Source organism: Hyla sarda, chromosome 2 (genome assembly GCF_029499605.1).
Source record: "Hyla sarda isolate aHylSar1 chromosome 2, aHylSar1.hap1, whole genome shotgun sequence".
Classification (NCBI taxonomy): domain Eukaryota; kingdom Metazoa; phylum Chordata; class Amphibia; order Anura; family Hylidae; genus Hyla; species Hyla sarda.
The window spans coordinates 297,519,618-297,542,692 of record NC_079190.1 but is presented as its reverse complement, the minus strand read 5'-3'; the positions used below and the strand labels follow the sequence as shown (position 1 = coordinate 297,542,692).

The following is a 23,075-nucleotide window of genomic DNA, read 5'->3' as shown; positions in this document are numbered from 1 at the left end:
ATGCTGGAGCCGGCGTCGGGAGCTCGTGAAGTCATAGCTCCGCCCCCTCAAGACGTCCCATCCTGTCCAGCCCCCTCAATGCAAGTCTATGGGAGGGGGCGTGACGGCTGTCACACCCCCTCCCATATACTTGCATTGAGGGGGTGGGGCTATGACATCACGAGCCCCAGCTCCCCAGCCCCAGCTCCAGCGTTCGGAACACTTTGTTTCAAACGCTGAGCAAAGGAGTACCCCATTAAGGTTTTACATAGTTACGGTGACTGGATCTGGCGGGGAAATGTGAAAACCAGGCGCTGCCGTATCCCAGCCGGATCCGGCCCGCATCTCATTCATCTGAATGAGCTGACCGGAGTCAGATAGTGACTCTGATCGGCTAATTCTGGGCCCGTATACGGTTTTCTGACCGGACTGAAAACCAAAGCATACCACGATTTTCAGTCCGGTCAGAAAACCCATTTTGGCTTTGAAGGCACAGCCTATTTTCCTGTTTTTCTCCTCGCCTATTAAGAGCCATGACTTTTATTTTTCCATCCACATACCTTGCATGACCAATGGTTCTTTGTAATAACACCTTTCATTTTACTATAAAATGTGCAGCGCAACAAAAAACATTATTTGTGGTGAAAAATGTAAAAGAAAATCGCAATTTTGAAACTTTTTCTTTTTTTTTTTTTCCCCCATTTTTACACATTGCACTTTACCATAAAACTGACATGTTCACTACTATTATGAAGGTCAATAGATGGTTACATGCTTTTGTTTATTGTACTGAATTTTAAGGTCAAACTTATTTTGTTAAAAAGTATATTTAGAATTCTACATCGCTGTGCGCTAAGTAACATGGCACAACGACATACATGTTGCATGTCTTCTAGAGATTAAAATATAATGTTCATGAAGCCGCCAGGGGAATTCCGTAAATAAAAAAAATACCAGAGATGCTGATTTTTGGTGATGTTATTACAAAAGTTCAATTGGTGGCACAAAACACAAGCCCTCATATTGGCCTGTAGGGGGCAAATTAAAAGAGTTATAGCTATTAGAATGTGAGAAGAAAAAAATGAAAAATCGCCATGTCAAGAAGTGGTTATTGAGTCAGCAGCACCAAAAGCCTGTGCCATCTTTAAAGGGGTATTCCAGGCAAAAACTTTTTTTTTATATATCAACTGGCTCCGGAAAGTTAAACAGATTTGTAAATTACTTCTATAAAAAAATCTTAATCCTTCCAATAGATATTAGCTTCTGAAGTTTTCTGTCTAACTGCTCAATGATGATGTCACGTCCCGGGAGCTGTGCATGATGGGAGAATATCCCCATAGGAGCTGGACAGCTCGCGGGACGTGAGTCATCAGAAAGCAGTTAGACAGAAAACAGCAACTCAACTTCAGAAGCTAATAACTATTGGAAGGATTAAGATTTTTTAATAGAAGTAATTTACAAATCTGTTTAACTTTCCGCAGCCAGTTGATATATAAAAAAAGTTTTGGCCTGGAATACCCCTTTAAATCTCCTGCTGCCTTGAATTATATAATTGGTGTGGGCCTGAGCAATAAAATCTATTTGGTTTCTATACCGTGCAAAGGTGTTTGATCAGTATTTCTTGGCATTGAACCCACTAACTTTCTAATTACTACTTATTAGGTACTTATATTGTGAAATACTGTAACTCTACCTGCCCAGTCCTCTGCTATTCTCACCAAAATTTTCCCTCTGCTGTTTTGGTGATGTAATTTGGCGTTACCAGTTCATCTATGTGACATCTCTTACTAACAACCTACTTGTGAAGGTTAAAGAGTACCTGTCACCAAACTAAACTTTTAATATATTGTTCCTTATGTAATTATAAGACCAAACTCAGGAAGTATGTGCAGGGCATGGCAAGGCACAGCTCTCACAGGCTTCAATGACGTTGCACCTGCTGGGGAACACCTACTTTCTCCTGCCGGGAGCTCACACAATGTAAGCAAGGGGAAAGGTAATATACAGCTCAGAGCAGGGAGAGTGGCCGCGATGTGCGAGTACGCCGCGCACATCGCTGCAGGGTGTCTGCTCGTCGTGGCGTATTGCCGCTACTAGCAGGCACAAGTAAAGACAGCATAGAGCGGGCCTTCACCAGCGCATCCGCAGTGTAAAATACACTGTAAATCTGCTCGTATGATCGTACGTTATAGTGTTAATTCACACGTGTATTTTTGCTGCAGATCTGCTGGGGATTTGCTGCTCATTGACTTCAATGGGCAGCAAAATCTGCTAAGCAAATCTGCAGCAGAAAATATGCACGTGTGAACTGACCCTTAGGGTATGTCTACACAGTGGAATCTACGTGTGGAATTCTGCAAGGACATTCCACTGCAGCAGAGTCCCATTGATATTCATTGGATTCTGCTGCACTGTTCACACGGCATCTGCTGCAGAAATCCTGATTCCGATGTTCACATAAAGAATAGACGTGTCTATTCTTTCTGTGGATTTCACTCGGAAATGCATTGCCGTTTATGAGTTGGTGCATTTCCAAGCTGTCCTTGCGCCCACTGGATTATTCAAATGTGTTTTACAGGTTAATATCAGTACAAAAATTGTTTGCAGAGTGCTGATAAAAATCTCATCCACTTACATAATACTCTAATTCATTGTGCATTTCCTAAGGCAAATCGCTATCAATTTCACAATTCATAGTTATAGGACAAACTGTTCTTACTAGGTATAGGATGGAAAAAACGAGAATCCAGAAATTTGCCAAACCAGTTTTTATAGGCACTGATGGTGAAAAGACTGTGGCAAAACTAATGTGCTCTGTTCTCTTTCCATTACTTGGATTCACAAAAACTAAAGGATCCATAAAAAGCTGTTGGCCTCTATGGTCCAGATAAAACATTGCTCCATACTGCAGCACAGGGGCTAATTGTTGGTTTATTAAATGAGCCAGTGAGCAGTACATGTGCTGAAGGAAAGCAAATGTGTACATAGATGTTGGGTTATCTTTCTCCAACCTCCCCCTGCTTTCTTCTCTAATGCTTGGGACTGTATAGTGTTGCACCAATAGTGCTTGTTGTCACTTTTGGTGTTTGCAGATGTTCACACAGTCTATATTGGAAGAACCTAATTAACCTGCTTAAAGGAATCCAATCATCAGATTCTACCCTATATTACGCTTGGCAAAGCATTATATAGGGTAAAATCTTTATCCTCACATCCCCGGGGCACGCTCCTGCCCCCAGGGATGGTGAGGATATGAATTTATAAACTAGTCACCGCTGCACCCATAAGTAGCCCCCTGGGCAGGGAGCTCCTCTCACCTAGTCCCGTTCTTCGGCCGGCAGCGACGCCCCTCGGCTTCATTGATGGGCCGCGTCATCACTCTGCTTGGTCTGTTCAGTGAGAGTCCCACGGGGATGGTGAGGATAAAGATTTTACCCTATATAACGCTTTGCCAAGCGTTATGTAGGGTAAAGTCTGATGATTTAAGCTTACCTTTTATTAGGGATTTCAGACAGCTGTTTTCTTAAGGATTTGTTGTCTCTTATTGGTGTATGATGGTAGTTAGTTTGGATCATAATGTCATTAATCAATGTCATTAATTAAATGTCAAATTATAAATTTCTACTTAAATCTGTGGTCTGGTCAAGGCTTCCATTGATGGGATGCAAGTTTGCCATTTGACTACAGTACATGATGTGAGAAAAAAACAACACAACACATCTACTTTCAACAGTTATTTGCTTTTAGTCAGTATTATGCTTGTTCGAACCACAAAAAGGCACCAGTGTTTCTCAGGATATGGTGTAAAGAAGCATTTTCAACTGTCCACAATTTCTAGTTTATGGTCAGCCTTACACTCATTCAGTTGCTCCTTAGAACTTATAAGTCTCACAGGCAATGTGCATTATATACAATGATTGGAAACCAAATAACTGAGGGGCAACATTTTAAAAAATGGCTCTTAAGATAAAGTTTTTCTTATTTTGTGATAGGTGAGTGGTATATCAATGAAACAATAGAACAATAGTGTAAAAAGTACAATGGAAAGAGATACCTCAGTTGTGCAATGACATGGGCATAGCATCATTGTGAGAAATAAATTGTGTTTATCATTTGTTATTTTAATTTTTTAATGATTTGTTATCATGATCTTCTTTCCCAGGATGACTTTTAGCTTCATATTCATCTTATCTTTTGTGTGCCCAGAAAAGATATTGCATTGTTTTTACCGTTGCAACTCCTTCTAACAAACTATCTGATATTATTATAATGCATTATAAAGACAGTATTTCATATCTCACATATCTCTTACTATTTTCAGGCTTATATCTCAATGACTGTAAAAATATTATACCACTTATTTTTCATTATTATTCGTTACTACATTGCATAGGCATGCACAGTAAATTACTTTCTTTACCAGAATAATTGAACATAAGGATACAAAGCAGTGGAATGCTGTTGTTTTTCATCATGTTAAAACGGGGCGAGGGTGTTTGATTGGGAGAGCACTGAATGATTAGCTAGCTAAAGAGGTACTCTGCCCCTAAACATCTTATCCCCTATATTCAGAACGCTGACTTCAGGCGGCCCTGTTCCTCACACCACACCTTCCATAGACATGAATAGGAGGAGGCGTGATGGCTGTGGTTGCTGGACACCCTCAACCAGAAATCTTATCCCCTATCCTTTGGATAGGGGATAAGATGTCTAGAGCTGGAGTACCCCTTTAAATGCAGACAGAGATATAAACAGTTTGGTAGCATTGGATCAGCATTCATAGTTAGATGGCTTTGTGTAAAAGTAAGTATTGATGAGTGGGTTTGCATGAAACATTGCCACATAAAATATTGAATACAGTGTTGTACATTTGTGCGTGGAACAAAGACAAAGTAAGTTCAGAAAATACAGATATAATGGAAACTTAACCCCTTAAGTACTCAGCCCATCTTGGCCTTAAAGAGGTACTCTGCCCCCCTTGGCCTTAAAGGGGTAAATCTTATCCCCTATCCAAAGTATAGGGGATAGGTTGTCTGATAGGTTGTCGCACGGTACTTAAAAAATATTATAACTACATGCACCAAAATTAGTATGTTTAAAATGGCCATCTTCTGACCCCTATAACTTTTTTTATTTTTCCACATTTTTGGGGCTTTATGAGGGCTCATTGTCAGGTATGGGCAGGGAAGTAGTGCACACTATTCTCACCCACTCCCCCTATCCCTGCCTACTTATGTATCCGCCCTATGTGATGGGTCCGTAACCACGGAGATAGTCCCTCCCTAGACAAATGATGGGAGTCACTGTCAAAATAATAAACTACAATAATACAGACATAGGTCAGGGTACAGTAGGGAGCAAAACTAACACTCATACACAATAAGTCATTGTCCACTATCCGCATCAAAACCAGGAGTTGTCAAAGTACAAAATCGCTAATACCAGAGAGAAGTCGAGAAGATAAGCCAAAAGTCACAGATACCTGGTAAACAAGGATAAACAGGGTAAATTGCTAGCTACAGGAGTTGGACTCTTTCGCAGGCACTGAATGAGAGCAAACTGCCAGGTTAAATAGGCAACCCAGCGGGTGCTCTTATGAAAAGGTCAGCTGACCAGCTGGACAGCTAAGCATAACCCATGTCACGATGCCGGCTGGCAGGTAGTGGATCCTCTGTGCCAGAGAGGGATTGGCGTGGACCGTGCTAGTGGACCGGTTCTAAGCCACTACTGGTTTTCACCAGAGCCCGCCGCAAAGCGGGATGGTCTTGCTGCGGCGGTAGTGACCAGGTCGTATCCACTAGCAACGGCTCACCTCTCTGGCTGCTGAAGATAGGCGCGGTACAAGGGAGTAGGCAGAAGCAAGGTCGGACGTAGCAGAAGGTCGGGGCAGGCAGCAAGGATCGTAGTCAGGGGCAACGGCAGAAGGTCTGGAAACACAGGCTAGGAACACACAAGGAACGCTTTCACTGGCACTAAGGCAACAAGATCCGGCAAGGGAGTGCAAGGGAAGTGAGGTAATATAGGGAAGTGCACAGGTGATTACCCTAATTGGAACCACTGCGCCAATCAGCGGCGCAGTGGCCCTTTAAATCGCAGAGACCCGGCGCGCGCGCGCCCTAGGGAGCGGGGCCGCGCGCGCCGGGACAGAACAGACGGGGAGCGAGTCAGGTAGGGGAGCCGGGGTGCGCATCGCGAGCGGGCGCTACCCGCATCGCGAATCGCATCCCGGCTGGCAGCGGGATCGCAGCGCCCCGGGTCAGAGGACGTGACCGGAGCGCTGCAGCGGAGAGAGAGAAGCGAGCGCTCCGGGGAGGAGCGGGGACCCGGAGCGCTCGGCGTAACAGTACCCCCCCCCTTGGGTCTCCCCCTCTTCTTAGAGCCTGAGAACCTGAGGAGCAGACTTTTGTCTAGGATGTTGTCCTCAGGTTCCCAGGATCTCTCTTCAGGACCACAACCCTCCCAGTCCACTAAAAAAAAATTTTTTCCTCTGACCTTTTTGGCAGCTAAGATTTCCTTGACCGAGAAGACGTCCGAGGAGCCGGAAACAGGAGTGGGAGGAACAGATTTGGGAGAAAAACGGTTGAGGATGAGTGGTTTGAGAAGAGAGACAGGATTAATTTGACACAAAATTTTGAAAGGACCAAGATAGCGTGGTCCCAACTTGTAGCTAGGGACACGGAAGCGGACATATTTAGCGGAGAGCCATACCTTGTCTCCAGGGGAAAAAACGGGGGGAGCTCTTCTTTTCTTATCCGCGAACCTCTTCATGCGTGAAGAAGCCTGTAAGAGAGAATTTTGGGTCTCTCTCCATATAATGGAAAGGTCACGAGAAATTTCATCCACAGCGGGCAGACCAGAGGGCAAGGGGGTAGGGAGGGGGGGAAGAGGGTGACGGCCGTACACCACGAAAAATGGGGATTTGGAGGAAGATTCAGAGACCCTGAAGTTATACGAGAATTCGGCCCATGGAAGGAGATCTGCCCAGTCATCCTGGCGGGAGGAAACAAAATGTCGCAAATAATCACCCAAGATCTGGTTAATTCTTTCTACTTGTCCATTGGACTGGGGATGATATGCAGAGGAAAAATTTAATTTAATCTTGAGTTGTTTACAGAGAGCCCTCCAGAATTTAGACACGAATTGGACACCTCTATCCGAGACAATCTGCGTGGGCAACCCGTGAAGACGAAAAATGTGTACAAAAAATTGTTTAGCCAACTGAGGCGCAGAAGGAAGACCAGGAAGAGGGATGAAATGTGCCATTTTGGAGAATCGATCAACGACCACCCAAATAACAGTGTTGCCACGGGAAGGGGGTAAATCAGTAATAAAATCCATACCAATCAGAGACCAAGGCTGTTCGGGGACAGGCAGAGGATGAAGAAAACCAGCGGGCTTCTGGCGAGGAGTCTTATCCCGGGCACAGATAGTGCAGGCTCGCACAAAGTCCCCAACATCCGTCTCCAGAGTCGGCCACCAATAGAAGCGGGAGATGAGTTGCACAGATTTCTTGATGCCCGCATGACCTGCGAGATGGGAGGAGTGACCCCATTTGAGGATTCCGAGGCGTTGGCGTGGAGAAACAAAGGTCTTTCCTGGAGGAGTCTGCCTGATGGAGGCAGGAGAAGTGGAGATCAGGCAGTCAGGTGGAATGATGTGTTGCGGAGGGAGATCAACTTCTGAGGCATCCGAGGAACGAGAGAGAGCATCGGCCCTAATGTTCTTATCGGCAGGACGAAAGTGAATCTCAAAATTAAATCGGGCAAAGAACAGAGACCACCGGGCCTGGCGAGGATTCAGCCGTTGGGCAGACTGGAGGTAGGAGAGGTTCTTGTGGTCGGTGTAGATAATAACAGGAAATCTTGATCCCTCCAGCAGATGCCTCCATTCCTCAAGTGCTAATTTAATGGCTAGAAGCTCTCGATCCCCGATGGAGTAGTTCCTCTCCGCTGGAGAGAAGGTCCTAGAGAAAAAACCACAAGTGACAGCATGCCCGGAAGAATTTTTTTGTAGAAGAACAGCTCCAGCTCCCACTGAGGAGGCATCAACCTCCAATAGGAAGGGTTTGGAAGGGTCAGGTCTGGAGAGCACGGGAGCCGAAGAAAAGGCAGACTTGAGTCGTTTAAAGGCGTCTTCTGCTTGAGGAGGCCAGGACTTGGGATCAGCATTTTTTTTGGTTAAAGCCACGATAGGAGCCACAATGGTAGAAAAATGTGGAATAAATTGCCTGTAATAATTGGCGAACCCCAAAAAGCGTTGGATAGCACGGAGTCCGGAGGGGCGTGGCCAATCTAAGACGGCAGAGAGTTTGTCAGGATCCATCTGTAGTCCCTGGCCAGAGACCAAATATCCTAGAAAAGGAAGAGATTGGCATTCAAACAGACATTTCTCAATTTTGGCATAGAGTTGGTTGTCACGAAGTCTCTGAAGAACCATACGGACATGCTGGCGGTGTTCTTCTAGATTGGCAGAAAAAATTAGGATATCGTCCAGATATACAACAACACAGGAGTATAACAGATCACGAAAAATTTCATTGACAAAGTCTTGGAAGACGGCAGGGGCATTGCACAGTCCAAAGGGCATGACCAGATACTCAAAGTGTCCATCTCTGGTGTTAAATGCCGTTTTCCACTCGTCCCCCTCTCTGATGCGGATGAGGTTATAGGCGCCTCTTAAGTCCAATTTAGTGAAGATGTGGGCACCTTGGAGGCGATCAAAGAGTTCAGAGATGAGGGGTAAGGGGTAGCGGTTCTTAACCGTGATTTTATTAAGACCGCGGTAGTCAATGCAAGGACGTAGGGAGCCATCTTTTTTGGACACAAAGAAAAATCCGGCTCCGGCAGGAGAGGAGGATTTACGGATAAAGCCCTTTTTTAGATTCTCCTGGACGTATTCGGACATGGCAAGAGTCTCTGGGGCAGAGAGAGGATAAATTCTGCCCCGGGGTGGAGTAGTGCCCGGGAGGAGGTCGATAGGGCAATCATAAGGCCTGTGAGGAGGTAGAGTCTCAGCTTGTCTTTTGCAGAAAACATCCGCGAAGTCCATATAGGCCTTAGGGAGACCGGTTACTGGAGGAACCACAGAGTTACGGCAAGGGTTACTGGGAACCGGTTTTAGACAGTTCTTGGAACAAGAGGACCCCCAACTCTTGATCTCCCCAGTGGACCAATCCAGGGTTGGGGAATGAAGTTGAAGCCAGGGAAGTCCAAGGAGAATTTCCGAGGTGCAATTGGGGAGGACCAAAAGTTCAATCCTCTCATGATGAGATCCGATGCTCATAAGAAGGGGCTCCGTGCGGAAACGTATGGTACAGTCCAATCTTTCATTATTTACACAATTGATGTAGAGGGGTCTGGCGAGACTGGTCACCGGGATGTTGAACCTGTTGACGAGAGAGGCCAAAATAAAATTTCCTGCAGATCCAGAGTCCAAGAAGGCCACTGTAGAGAAGGAGAAGGCAGAGGCAGACATCCGCACCGGCACAGTAAGACGTGGAGAAGCAGAGTAGACATCAAGGACTGTCTCGCCTTTGTGTGGAGTCAGCGTACGTCTTTCCAGGCGGGGAGGACGGATAGGACAATCCCTCAGGAAGTGTTCGGTACTAGCACAGTACAGGCAGAGGTTCTCCATACGGCGTCGTGTCCTCTCTTGAGGTGTCAGGCGAGACCGGTCGACCTGCATAGCCTCCACGGCGGGAGGCACAGGAACAGATTGCAGGGGACCAGAGGAGAGAGGAGCCGAGGAGACGAAACGCCTCGTGCGAACAGAGTCCATATCTTGGCGGAGTTCCTGACGCCTTTCAGAAAAACGCATGTCAATGCGAGTGGCTAGGTGAATAAGTTCATGTAGATTAGCAGGAATTTCTCGTGCGGCCAGAACATCTTTAATGTTGCTGGATAGGCCTTTTTTGAAGGTCGCGCAGAGGGCCTCATTATTCCAGGACAATTCTGAAGCAAGTGTACGGAATTGTACGGCATACTCGCCAACGGAAGAATTACCCTGGACCAGGTTCAACAGGGCAGTCTCAGCAGAAGAGGCTCGGGCAGGTTCCTCAAAGACACTTCGGATTTCCGAGAAGAAGGAGTGTACAGAGGCAGTGACGGGGTCATTGCGGTCCCAGAGCGGTGTGGCCCATGACAGGGCTTTTCCGGACAGAAGACTGACTACGAAAGCCACCTTAGACCTTTCAGTGGGAAACAGGTCCGACATCATCTCCAGATGCAGGGAACATTGGGAAAGAAAGCCACGGCAAAACTTAGAGTCCCCATCAAATTTATCCGGCAAGGATAAGCGTATCCCAGGAGCGGCCACTCGCTGCGGAGGAGGTGCAGGAGCTGGCGGAGGAGATGACTGCTGAAGCTGTGGTAGTAACTGTTGTAGCATAACGGTCAGTTGAGACAGCTGTTGGCCTTGTTGCGCTATCTGTTGTGACTGCTGGGCGACCACCGTGGTGAGGTCAGCGACAACTGGCAGAGGAACTTCAGCGGGATCCATGGCCGGATCTACTGTCACGATGCCGGCTGGCAGGTAGTGGATCCTCTGTGCCAGAGAGGGATTGGCGTGGACCGTGCTAGTGGACCGGTTCTAAGCCACTACTGGTTTTCACCAGAGCCCGCCGCAAAGCGGGATGGTCTTGCTGCGGCGGTAGTGACCAGGTCGTATCCACTAGCAACGGCTCACCTCTCTGGCTGCTGAAGATAGGCGCGGTACAAGGGAGTAGGCAGAAGCAAGGTTGGACGTAGCAGAAGGTCGGGGCAGGCAGCAAGGATCGTAGTCAGGGGCAACGGCAGAAGGTCTGGAAACACAGGCTAGGAACACACAAGGAACGCTTTCACTGGCACTAAGGCAACAAGATCCGGCAAGGGAGTGCAAGGGAAGTGAGGTAATATAGGGAAGTGCACAGGTGATTACCCTAATTGGAACCACTGCGCCAATCAGCGGCGCAGTGGCCCTTTAAATCGCAGAGACCCGGCGCGCGCGCGCCCTAGGGAGCGGGGCCGCGCGCGCCGGGACAGAACAGACGGGGAGCGAGTCAGGTAGGGGAGCCGGGGTGCGCATCGCGAGCGGGCGCTACCCGCATCGCGAATCGCATCCCGGCTGGCAGCGGGATCGCAGCGCCCCGGGTCAGAGGACGTGACCGGAGCGCTGCAGCGGAGAGAGAGAAGCGAGCGCTCCGGGGAGGAGCGGGGACCCGGAGCGCTCGGCGTAACAACCCAGCAACAAAAACAAAGAACCTGTCAAAACATTTTAACCCTATATGTTCTTACAGTACCCCCTCTTCAGAGGGCCACTGGACCCTTAAATTTGTGTTTCGGTTTGTCTGGATGAGAATCGTGGAACCTTTTTACCAAAGTGGAAGCATGAAGAGAAGAGGCTGGAACCCACAACCTCTCCTCCGGAGTGTAACCTTTCCAGTGAACCAAATACTGGACAGAATTTTGTACCCTATGACTGTCCAGTATTTTGGAGACCTCATACTCCAGTTCCCCATCAATCTCAACTGGAGGAGGAGGCACAGAGACTGTAGACAGTAGGAACATACAGTTTTAACAAAGAGCAGTGGAACACATTATGAACCTTAAATGAAGGAGGCAGTTTTAATCTGTAACAGACAGGATTAATAACTTCATTTACCTCATAAGGTTCCAATGAACCTAGAAGCCAACTTTTTAGATAGAACCTTGAGTACATAAATTTTTTGTAGATAACCAAACTTTATCACCTACTTTAAATTTTATGCCACAAGTATGTCTCTTGTTGGCAGATTTTCTTTTTAATTCTTGGGCATTTCTCTGAACCTGGGCCCAAACTGTGCACAGTGTACTCATGGTAGTCTCAACATCAGGGTTATCATTATCAGTATTGGTACAGGAAGAAAACCGCGGAAGAAATCCATAAACACAAAAGAATGGTGACATACCAGTAGAAGAATTTTCTTGATTTTTCAAGGCAAACTCAGCAAGAGACAGAAAATATACCCATTCATCCTGTTTATCTGCTACATAACATTTCAACATTTTTATTTATTCTTTCTGTTTGACTGTTAGATTCAGGATGAAAATCGTATGAAAAAGACAACTCAACACCCAACTGTTTACAAAAAGCTTGCCAAAATTTTGAAACAAATTGTACCCCTCGATCAGACACAATATTTTCCAGAACCCCATGGTACCTAACAATATGTCTTAAAAATAAATCAGCAAGAACTTTGGCCAAAGGGAGATTTTTCAAAGGAATGAGATGACAATGTTTACTGAATCTGTCCACCATCACCCACAGAACAGTTTGTCCCTCAGATGGAGGTAGATTTGTCATAAAATCCATAGAAAAATGAGTCTGGGGCCTTTTGGGAATGGACAAGGGACACAACTCTCCTGCAGGACGTGTCAGAGGAGTTTTTGCTCGAGCACAAATTTCACAAGGAGCAACAAAAGCCTCCACATCCATGTTGAGAGTTGTCCACAAGAACTTCCTTTGAAGCAATTTCCTTATAGCCCAAATGCCAGGATGACCTGCTAACGGGGAACAATGATCCTCAATAATACAGAGGCAAAACTGACTAGGTACAAAGATCTTGCCTCTAGGAGTCTCTGGAGGAACCAAGCCTTGGTTATTCAATATCTCAGAAGTTAAATCAGCAAACACTGCAGAAATAAGCACACCTTCTGGAAGAATAGTCTCTGGATCAGAAAATAGGCAGAGAAGCACTGAAACTCCGAGATAAGGCATTAGCCTTGACATTCTTAGTACTAGGTTGGTAAGTAATAACAAAATCAAACTGAGTAAAGAACAAGGCCCACCGGGCTTGATGAGGATTGAGACGTTTGGCAGATTTATGGAAGGTAAAATTTTGGTGGTCAGTGATTACTGTAACCTAATGAACTGCCCCCTCAAGAAAAATTCTCCACTCCTCAAAAGCCCACTTGATCGCCAAGTTCTCGATTTCCTACATCATAGTTTTGTTCAGCTGCAGAAATTTTACAAAAGAAAAAGGCACAAGGATGTAACTTAGTCAAAGAAGCAGTTCTCTGTGACAAAACTGCTCTAGCACCAACTTCAGAAGCTTCAACTTCAACAATAAAAGGTTCGGTCTGATCTGGTTGGACTAAAATCGGAGCGGAGATGAGGCATTCCTTGAGATGTTCAAAAGCTGCCTCCGCCTCCAGAGACCAGTTAACCTGATCTGCCCCTTTACGAGTCAAATCAGTCAATGGTTTTGCGAAAATAGAATTTTTTTTAATACATTTTCTGTAGTAATTCACAAAGCCCAAAACCCGTTGTAGTGCCTTTAAAGTAGTAAGGTGCACCCAGTCAAAAACAGCCTTAACCTTCTCAGGATCCATTTTAAAATGTCCATTGTTAAACAGGAGAAGTGACACTAAAGACACACTTATCCTGTTTAACAAATAATTTGTTTTGAATCAGTACCTGAAGGACAGGGCATTTGCCTGGTGGGCTGGGCCATCCAGTTGGCCGTCTGTCTCAGTGCAACTTTTTTTTTTGGTGTGCGGCTCCGGTCACCCTGCTTCTCCGATCGCTCTGCCCCCCTTCTTACCCGGCTGCGCATACTTCTCCGGCCGCACTTTCCCCCTTCCCCAGCCATGCACAATGCTGCGCCAACGGCAGACGCAGGGGCTGCTGGGAGTAGACGTGCCCCACGCAGGTGCGCACATCTGCACATCTGCTTTCACCCCCTGAGATGGCTCTGCCAACAACTCCTGGCGCTGAGTGGCCATACCTCGGCATGAGGAAGAAGAAGTGGAGGCCGATGCAAAGCACACCTTAGCAGATGGGAGTCCGTGTGCCCTGCAGGTCAGGAGAGTGTGCAGAATGGGGGTAAGGCAACTGAAAGGGGAAGCAGAAGGGGGGGGGGGGGGTTAAATGTATGTATGATGTGTGCATGTTTGTATGATGTGTATTACATATGTATTATGTATGCATATATTATGTATGTTTGATGTATTATATATATATTTATATGATGTGTGTGTATGTATGCATATGGTATGTACGATGTTTGCATTTATGTATTATGTATGTATGATGTGTATATATATATTTATATGTGTGTTATGTATGTATGATGTGTGTATATATACATATATGTGTTATGTATGTATGATGTCTGTATGTATGTATGATGTGTATATATATATGTATTATGTATCAGAATAAAGGAAAAAAGAAAGTTGCCTACAGCTCTTCCAAGGAAAACAGCACTTGTAGTATTAAAGCATCAGACATTTAATCTGTATGCATTAAAATAGAAAAAGGGGGACATCAATCATAAAAGAGAAGCCTAGATCCAACACGTTTCAAACTACATGTAGCCATGATTAAGCGCTATTAAGAGCCATGATTAAGAGCCATGATGTAGCTCGAAACCTGTTGGCATTTCGCTTCTCTTTTATGATTGATGTCCACCTTTTTATTTTTATTTTTAATGCATACAGATTAAATGTTTGATGTTTTAATACTACAAGCGCTCTTTTCCTTGAAAGAGCTGAAGGCAACTTTCTTTTTTCCTTTGTTCTGGTACATGGGACACGGCCCACTCTGCAGTCCGTACTCTTCTGCCAGCAAATATACTCAAAACTACTACAGCACATTTGGAATTCTGCAGGAGTATTCCGCCCAGACATTCTGCTGCAGCAGAGTTTCATTGCTCTCAATGTGATTCTGCTGCACTGTGCACACTGTGGAATCTACTCGGCAGATGTTTCTGCTGCAGAAATCCCAATTCTGGTGTCTGCTAAAAGAATAGACATGTCTGATCTTTTGCGGACTTCCTTTAGCAATGCATTGCTATCTACGGGTGCATTTCTGAGCAGTCCTAGTGCCTGCCAGATTATTCAAATGTGCGGAGTGCCCACATGAATTTTCTGTGCTGACATTCTGCACAAGTTACACCATGTGAATATGGCCTCAGGAGTTGGGGGGCAGAGGGGGGTGGGGTGGGGTTAGAGGGCTCTGGAGGAGGAGGATGGAGGTCTGAGTGGTAGGGAAAAGAGGGGTCTGGTAGGGGTGGAGAAAGGGGTCTAGCGGAGAGGATCAAGGAGGACAGAGGGGTCTGGAGAAGGAGGATGGAAGAAGACAGAGGGGTCTGCAGAAGGAGGATGGAGGGGGACAGAGGTGTCTGTAGGAGGAGGAAGATGGAGGGGGACAGAGGGGTCTGGAGGAGGAAGATGGAGGAGGACAGAGGAGTCTGGAGGAGGAAGATGGAGGAGGACAAAGGAATCAGGAGAAGGAGGAATATGGAGTTGGACAGAGGGGTCTAGAGGAGGAGGAAGTTGGAGGAGGACAGAGGGGTCTGGAGGAGGATAGAGGAGGACAGAGTGGTCTGGAGGAGGAGGATGGAGGAGTACAGAGGAGTCTGGAGGAGGAAGGTGGAGGACTAAGGGGTCTGGTGGAGAAGGGGAAAGGGGTCTGGAGGAGGAGGATGAATGAGGCAAGAGAGGTCTGGAGGAGGGAGATGAAGGAGGACAGTGCAGGAATATAATTCAGCCAAGCTGAGAAGAAACAATATGTGTGGTAGTATTATTATTAAGGATTACAATGTGGATCAGGAATATATTCTGGTGGCACAGTGTCATAATATTCCGGTGGCAGCGTTATAATGATTTATTTTTTCACATACAGGATGAGGATCTGCTGACAAAGTGAGGAGCCAATGATGTCCAAGCGTCAGACCATGCAGAGAAGATGTAATTGGAAGAAGACCTAATGCCTGGACCAACAGAGAAGACGTCACTCAGGTCACTGGTATCATTGTGTGTTCTCTTGACTGTCCCATCAGAGCTGTAGTCACTTGTTAGTTCTGCAGTCATGATGGGTGATGCTGTACCCTAATCTGTGGCTCTTCAGCTATTGTAAAACTACAACTCCCATAATATCTGAGCCTCTCCAGGCATGATGGGAATTCTAGCTTTGCAACAGCTGTAGAGTCACTTGAGATTAGGGGATCGGTGGGGGTCCATGCATTTGGACTCCAACAAAACAATGGGCTGCTTATTCTAAAATGCATTACTGAGACCAAAAGGCATTACCAGATACTCAAAATGACCTTCAGGGGTATTAAATGCAGTTTTCCATTCATCACCCTCTTTTATTCTGATTAAGTTATAAGCCCTTCGAAGGTCCAGTTTAGAGAACCAACATGCCCCCCTATATTTGATTAAACAAATCTGGAATAAGAGGCAATGGATATTGATTTTAGACTGTAATCTTGTTCAGACCCTGTAATCAATAGAAGGCCTTAACCCTCCGTCCTTCTGTGCCACAAAGAAAAACCCTGCTTCCATAGTAGATACAGAAGGATGAATATGACCCTTTTGCAAACTTGACTGAATATAATCCTTCATAGCTTCTCTTTCAGGACCGGACAAATTATAAATTCACCCCTCAGGATACTTGGCATCAGGTACAAGTTCAATAGCACAGTCATAATTACGGTGTGGGGGCAAAGCAGAGGAGGCCTCCTCAGAAAAACATCACAAAAATCAGAAATAAATTCGGGCAGATTACTTTGGGCCACACCGAGAGTTGCAACGCATGTAGGAATGCATTTATTGATACATTCGGACCCCCACTTGATGAGTTCCCCGGAGGACCAATCAAAGACAGGATTATGTTTTCTTAACCAAGGTAATCCCAAAATCACATTTACTGATTTACACATTTTCCAGAACCAAAAATGTGATTTTTTCAAAATGCAGAGAACCCACCAGTAATCCCACCTCTGGAGTGAAAGAAGAGACAAAACCCCTGACAAGGGTGTATAATCCACTCCAGCAATGGGGATGGGACTTTCCAACAATTTCAAGGGTAAATTCAAAGACTTAATAAAATTCAGATCAACAAAATTAGCAGCAGAACCTGAATCAACAAATGCTTTACCAAATACTATTTTTTCAAGAAAAAATATTTAAACTGTCAACAAAAGTCTAAATGACAATTTTGGAGATACCTGTACCCCCAAATGACCTCCCTGATTGTCACTTAGGTGCTGGCGTTTCCCAGCTGCTGGCGTTTGGGGCAAATCTGAATCCGATGTCCCTTCTTTCCAAAAAAGTAACATGAGTTGTTTTTCTTCCGAATAGATTTTCTCTCCTGGGAGGACAATCTCCCTATCTGCATGGGTTCCTCAGAAGAGGCATGCGAGGTAGGTAAGAGGACAACATAGAGGAAGAAGAGTGAGAGACAGAAGAAACGGATCATTCACAACTTCTCACTCTCAAATGTCTGTCAAGTTGTACTGCTAAAGTCATGGCCTGTTCTAATGAGTCAGGTCATTCCAACCAGATGCAGTACACCAATTCCGAAAATCAGCACAGAACTCCGCAGCCATTCTTCGCCCCTGTTTTAAATTGACCAGCTGAGACTCTGCAAAGGCTGCACTGTCAGGTTCATCATAAAGAAGACCCAAAGCAGAAAAATAAAGCATCCACAGAATTTAATTCAGGAGCAGAGGGAGGTAAAGAGAATGCCCACTCCTGGGGATTCCTTTGCAGCAATGACATTACAAGTCCTACTCTCTGAACCTCTGTGCTAGTTGACTGTGGTCTGAGGCGAAAATACAGCTGACAACTCTCCCTGAACACAACACATTTCTTTCAGTCACCAGAAAAGCGGTCAGGAAGATTAATTTTATGTTCACTTGAAACAGCAGGAGGACTGACCACTGGCTGAACATTAGCTGTTTCCTGAGCCTGAACCCTTTCCGCAAGGGACTGTACTAAATGTGTTAATTCCTGCATTTGCTCTAGTAAAGCCATTATTGCTTCCATCTTAGCAAATGCAGGTACGTGAGCCTGTGAAAATGTCACCTATGGGCAGGGTTGGAGTGCACACTATTCTCACCTACTCCCCCTATCCCTGCCTACTTACATACCTGCCCTAGGTGATGAGTCCGCAACCACGGGCAGAGTCCCTCCCCAGACAAGTGATGGGAGTCACTGTCAAAATATAACTACAATAATACAGACAAAGGTCAAGCTACAGTAGGGAGCACACAGACTAACAGAAACAAAACTAACACACTCACACACAATAAGTCAATGTCCACTATTCGCGTCAAAACGAGGAGTTGTCAAAGCCAAAATCTCTAATACCAGAGAGAAGTCGAGAAGATAAACAAGAATAAACAGGGTAAATCGCTAGCTACAGGAGTTGGACTCTTTTGCGGGCACTGAATGAGAGCAAACTGCCAGGTTAAATAGGCAAACCAACAGATGCTCTCATCAAAAGGTCAGCTGACCAGCCAGACAGCTGAGCGTAACCCGGCAACAAAAACAAACAAAAGCAATGTGGTCTGTACCATTGCAAAAAAGTACAATTTCTGTTTTGATGGGACTTTTTATAAATTTTTATCGTATATAAAGTAACCAAAAATGCACAATTTTGGACTTGGCATGTTTTTACGTGTACGACATCGACCATGAGGTTTAGCTCACCTTGTATTTAAATAGTTCAGATACCACATATGATGATGATTTTTGATTACATTATTTTATTTAAAAAATGGGAACTGGGGTGATTTATACTTTTATTAGGGGGAGGGGCTTATTCACATTTATTAACTTTTTTTTACGCTTTTTACTTTTTTTTTTTTTAGTCTTCATAGGGGGCTATACCATGCAATCTTCTGATTTCACACACTGTTCATTGCGGAGCATTGGCTCAGCATTGAGCTGGGTTATTGGTGCTCTGCTGCTCCAGCCTGCCATGGCTGGCTGGGAGCTTCAGAGCACCAATTGGATGGCGAGGAGGCAGGTAAGGGCCCTCCCGCCATCCTTTCAGCTGATCGGGACATCGCGGTTACACCGCAATGGTCCTAATCAGCTCCGCTGAGCTAACCAGCATGTTAACCCAGCATTTTAGATGCCACAATCAACTTTGATCGCGGCGTCTCAAGGGTTAATGCCGGGCATCGGCCAGGTCGGCAATGTCCGCCATGAAACCTGGGTCCTGGCTGCTCATCAGGTTTGAAGTGCGCTCAGCTTGTGAGCATGCTTCAAATCCCGGTTATGGTACCAGGGTGTACTGGTACACCCTGCATCCTTAAGTACCAGGATGCAAGGGTGTACCCATATGCCCTGCATCCTTAATGGGTTAAAGGAAAAAATTGAATGCGTACTCATGTCCTAGACATCTTATCCCTATACAAAGGATAGGGGATAAGATGTCTAATCGAGGGGGGCTTAACCGCTGAAACCCCCAGGGCCTCTGGGCCAGCACCCCAGTGTTCTGAACATTCATGTTCAGAACGCCCCACTGTGCTAGGCTTCGGGCAGCTGTGGACATAACGTCCCCTTCATTCATGGCTGAGAGAGACGGAGATAAGCATACGCATATCTCCATATTTCCCATAGAGATAAGTGGAGAAGGCGAGTCGGCCACAGCTTCAGGCTGTAATTGCCCGTAATCCGGCACAAAGCAGAGACCGCTCCGTGTCGGGGTGTCGGGCAGAAGATCGTGGAGGTCCCTGAAGCCGGACCCCTGCGATCAGACACTTATCCCCCATCCTGTGGATAGGGGATAAGTTGCCTAGGAGAGGAGTACCCCTTATAGATCAATTTTGTTTATTTACTTTCATAAAAATGTAAAACTACAATAAATTCTCAAGCCCCAGACCATGACCATTACCATACCAGGTGCAGAGTTTGACCGAGTTTGACAAGTGGACTGAGACCTATCCCAGGTATCTTCTGAGATTAATTGAGTTTAAAGTGCTCAGTATTACTCAAAGAGGTTTTCTAATGTGGGATTACGTACATTTGGTTATATACTTCCCATTCCTTATAGCAAATTCTAGCACAGTAGGGATGTACAAGCTGTAAATATGTCTCAAAGAGGTCAGTTGTCAATAAAATGTCTTAGATTTCAAATAAGGTACACAACTGGGAACATTTATGAGTAAATAAATGCTTAAATTTGTCAAGCTACTGTAAATGGAAATGAAATTGACATGGCTAAGAATTTGCATGGTAATAAATTGTACCAACATTAGCAATATAAATTACATGACATAATACGACATGTACAAAATGTACCAAAATCCCTTTTTTTCCTTATAGGATGAGTAGAAAAAAAAAAGATAAAATACAATAATCACTGGGGACAGGGGCATTACACATGCAAATTGATTGGGATATGCAACAGAAACAAAATTGGTCTCTATATAACACCCAGTTGAGAGCCACAACTGAAATTTCATGTTTGGGATATAGAAAGCAAAAAAGTTCAACTTAAAGGGCAAATAAAAGACAAAACACCTAAACAAGATAAAAATGGAAAGAATATACAATAAGACAGGACAAAAAAGCCCCCATGAGAATAAGGCCAATTCTCCATAATCCATCTTCATTGTCTCCCTACATACAAAGGCAACTCCAAAATAAGGGAAAGCCACTATCAAAGCCGGAGCTTTATTTTATATCCTATAGATCAGGAGGGAGGCAAAGCTTTATTTTCACCTAGAGACATATATTTTATTTCTCTCTTACGGTTTTATGTGTGAGAGATGTCAAAAAGGTAAAACAGATTGCTAATGCATAGGCAAAAGGAAGCTGTTTTGGCATGCTTTGTGTCATCAAGTGTTGCAGGGGGAAGAGAGCAAAGATTTAAAGCTGATGAGAGACCCCTGGGAGGTTCTTCTAAAACATCTTTCTTCATAAATTCAAAAACACGGTCAATTCAGCAGGGAAAAAAATACTTTTTCCTTAAAATTGTTGGTCCTTGTGGCTCCCGAAACCTCATAGATCTTTAGTATTTTAGTTTAGAATTCAAAAAGTCTTTTATAATAATTATTACTTTAGAGTAATACAAATTAGGAAAATCTTTTATGCAGTTCAATTGTCCTATGCACAAAACAATGATCGCAAACAAAATTATTTTATTATTTAATGTAGACCTTAATAAGAAATAAATGCAACATTGCTGGAACTGATGGTATATTTTCAAATTTTTTCTAAAAAATTTTAATCTAGTTTTGTCTCAAAATCTTTGTCAAAGTGATATCAGGAAAGATACATATATGCTCAATAAATCAATTAGCATAATCAAAGGATTTTTACCTGTTTATGCATATAAAGATGAATTTTGCAAATCCTAAAAATGTTCAACTTGTGTTTCAAATTTGTTATAATATCTTTGTTTCCTGTCTGTAACAAAAGAGAAGTGGATACAATTACCTAGCCTTTTTCAGCTCGGGGCACCCTAAATAATATTCAAAAATTCAAAACTTTTTTTCGTGAAGAAGCAATACACAGTACCTATATATTTCTGTAGATTACAGTGCTGTGACAGTAATATGCAGTGACTCACAGTGGACATGTTCTCTGATTGGAGTCATTCATTCTTTCCTCTTTTTTTTTCTCCATCAGGCCAAGACAGTCAAGAAGAATTCTTTGGGCCACAATTCATCTCCACAGAACCTTCCAGACAAATATCTAAGGCTCTGCACTTTTCTAGCACCTACCTCCCCCCTCTTCTCCACATACAGGATCCCAAACAGTAAAAATTCTGCTGTTTATCATCATGCACTGTAAAGTGGATAGGTAAGTGGGTTGATAAGGATTGGAAGTTGGTTAGGTAGGTAGATAGGTTGCTTCAATAGGTAGTTTTTTCCTCTAGGTAGGTGTCCTCTGTATGTAGTTGCCCAGTATGTAATTCCTCAGGTAGGGATTTTACCCCTGTAGGTAATTTCCCCCTCTAAGTAGGACCTCCCCATATGTAGTTTGCCCCATGTCAGTAGGCCCCCTTTGTAGGATGTTAGCCCCTGTAGATAGGATCCTCTAAAAGTAGTTTTCCCCTGCCCCCATATAGGAAAGACCCCCACTGTAGATAGTTTGCCCCCTGGAGGTAGTACACTCTTCCTCAGGAAGCTTCTTACTGCAGCCACTCGATACTGGAAGCTGGGACATCTGCCCATGAGACATGCACGGTTACATCAATCGTCAGAAGAAGTGACATTTCTGGACTGTAAGTGCTGCAGGGCTGTGCCTGTGGCATAGAGAACTTACTTCCTAGGACATGCTAAGACCCCTGTGACAGGGGTAAACCACAGGGGTTCTAGAACCATCAGTCACCATCTTCCTCACCGATCTGCTGCAGAACACCTGGCAGGTACCCGCAGCACACTTTTTGTTGACTACTTGTCTAGAACATTCATCTGTAGGCTCAATTAATTGTTAGCAGCAGACAAAATTTCTTTCCTTTGACGACAATTTGACACAATGTATCAATGAAGGTAAAATGTATTAGCCTTCTCTCTCTCCCAAGACACTGCATCATCCTCTGCTGTCACAGGCAGTGTGGCTGGATCTTGCCTCTAAGCATAAAACATGCCCCCGAGTGATGTCATCACCCCGGACCAGCCCCTGCAGCCTACATTACCAACTCTGTAAAAAAAATTAAAAAAATAATATATATATATATATATATATATATATATATATATCTCTATTGGGACAATAAGGAAGAATGAGCTGCCTGGGATTTGGGGTTTAGGGCGAATGGGCATAGCCAAGATGACAGTGCTTCAGAATTGAAAGAGTTACTGAACTTCTGCTCAAGGATAAGTTCAGCCAAAGCTTAAATAAAGCATTGCCTATAAGTACTGTATATATTACATTACCATATATTATACAATTATATATTATACAAATAATATTCAATTTTAGGATACTTCAATACCCCTTTAACAATGTGGATAAGATATAAATTCAATACAGTCCTTTTTTTGCTGTGTGTCCATACTATGTAAAAATATTCACATTTAGAATGCAGCATTAAAAAATGGTGTGCTTTTTCTGTGTGCAGTTTTATCATGAAGGGGTTTGTTTGTAACACTAATTTAGATTTCTTTTTTACTGTTATGTCCTATTAGGGAAACAGTGTTCCAGCATGAGGAAGCCCTTATAAAATACTGTTTTTCTTTATTCCAAGTTGCCAATAAAAACTTGTCCAGTACAAAAATAAACGTCTTAAGCGTTTCGGCTTAGCTCTTCCTTAATCATAGACACTTGGGGACAGGTAAGCTGGCATTGTAGCTGCAGTAGCAGCATGCTGTTTTTTTTTCCTTCTAAATAATG

The 23,075-nt window shown here is 44.4% G+C and overlaps 1 long non-coding RNA gene across 3 annotated transcripts in view; it reads left to right on the top strand.

Annotated features, from left to right (window-relative positions):
- The window catches only part of LOC130356276 (uncharacterized), a 58,917-nt gene extending 36,495 nt beyond the window's left edge, over nucleotides 1-22,422 (top strand). Inside the window, exons 2-3 of one of the 3 annotated variants that reach the window (XR_008888827.1) lie at nucleotides 15,622-15,737; nucleotides 21,366-22,422. This is a non-coding gene — a long non-coding RNA (uncharacterized LOC130356276). The remainder of the gene's footprint in view (nucleotides 1-15,621; nucleotides 15,738-21,365) is intronic. The other 2 variants (XR_008888829.1, XR_008888828.1) reach the window with 2 other exon arrangements.
- Nucleotides 22,423-23,075: the final 653 nt, after the last annotated feature.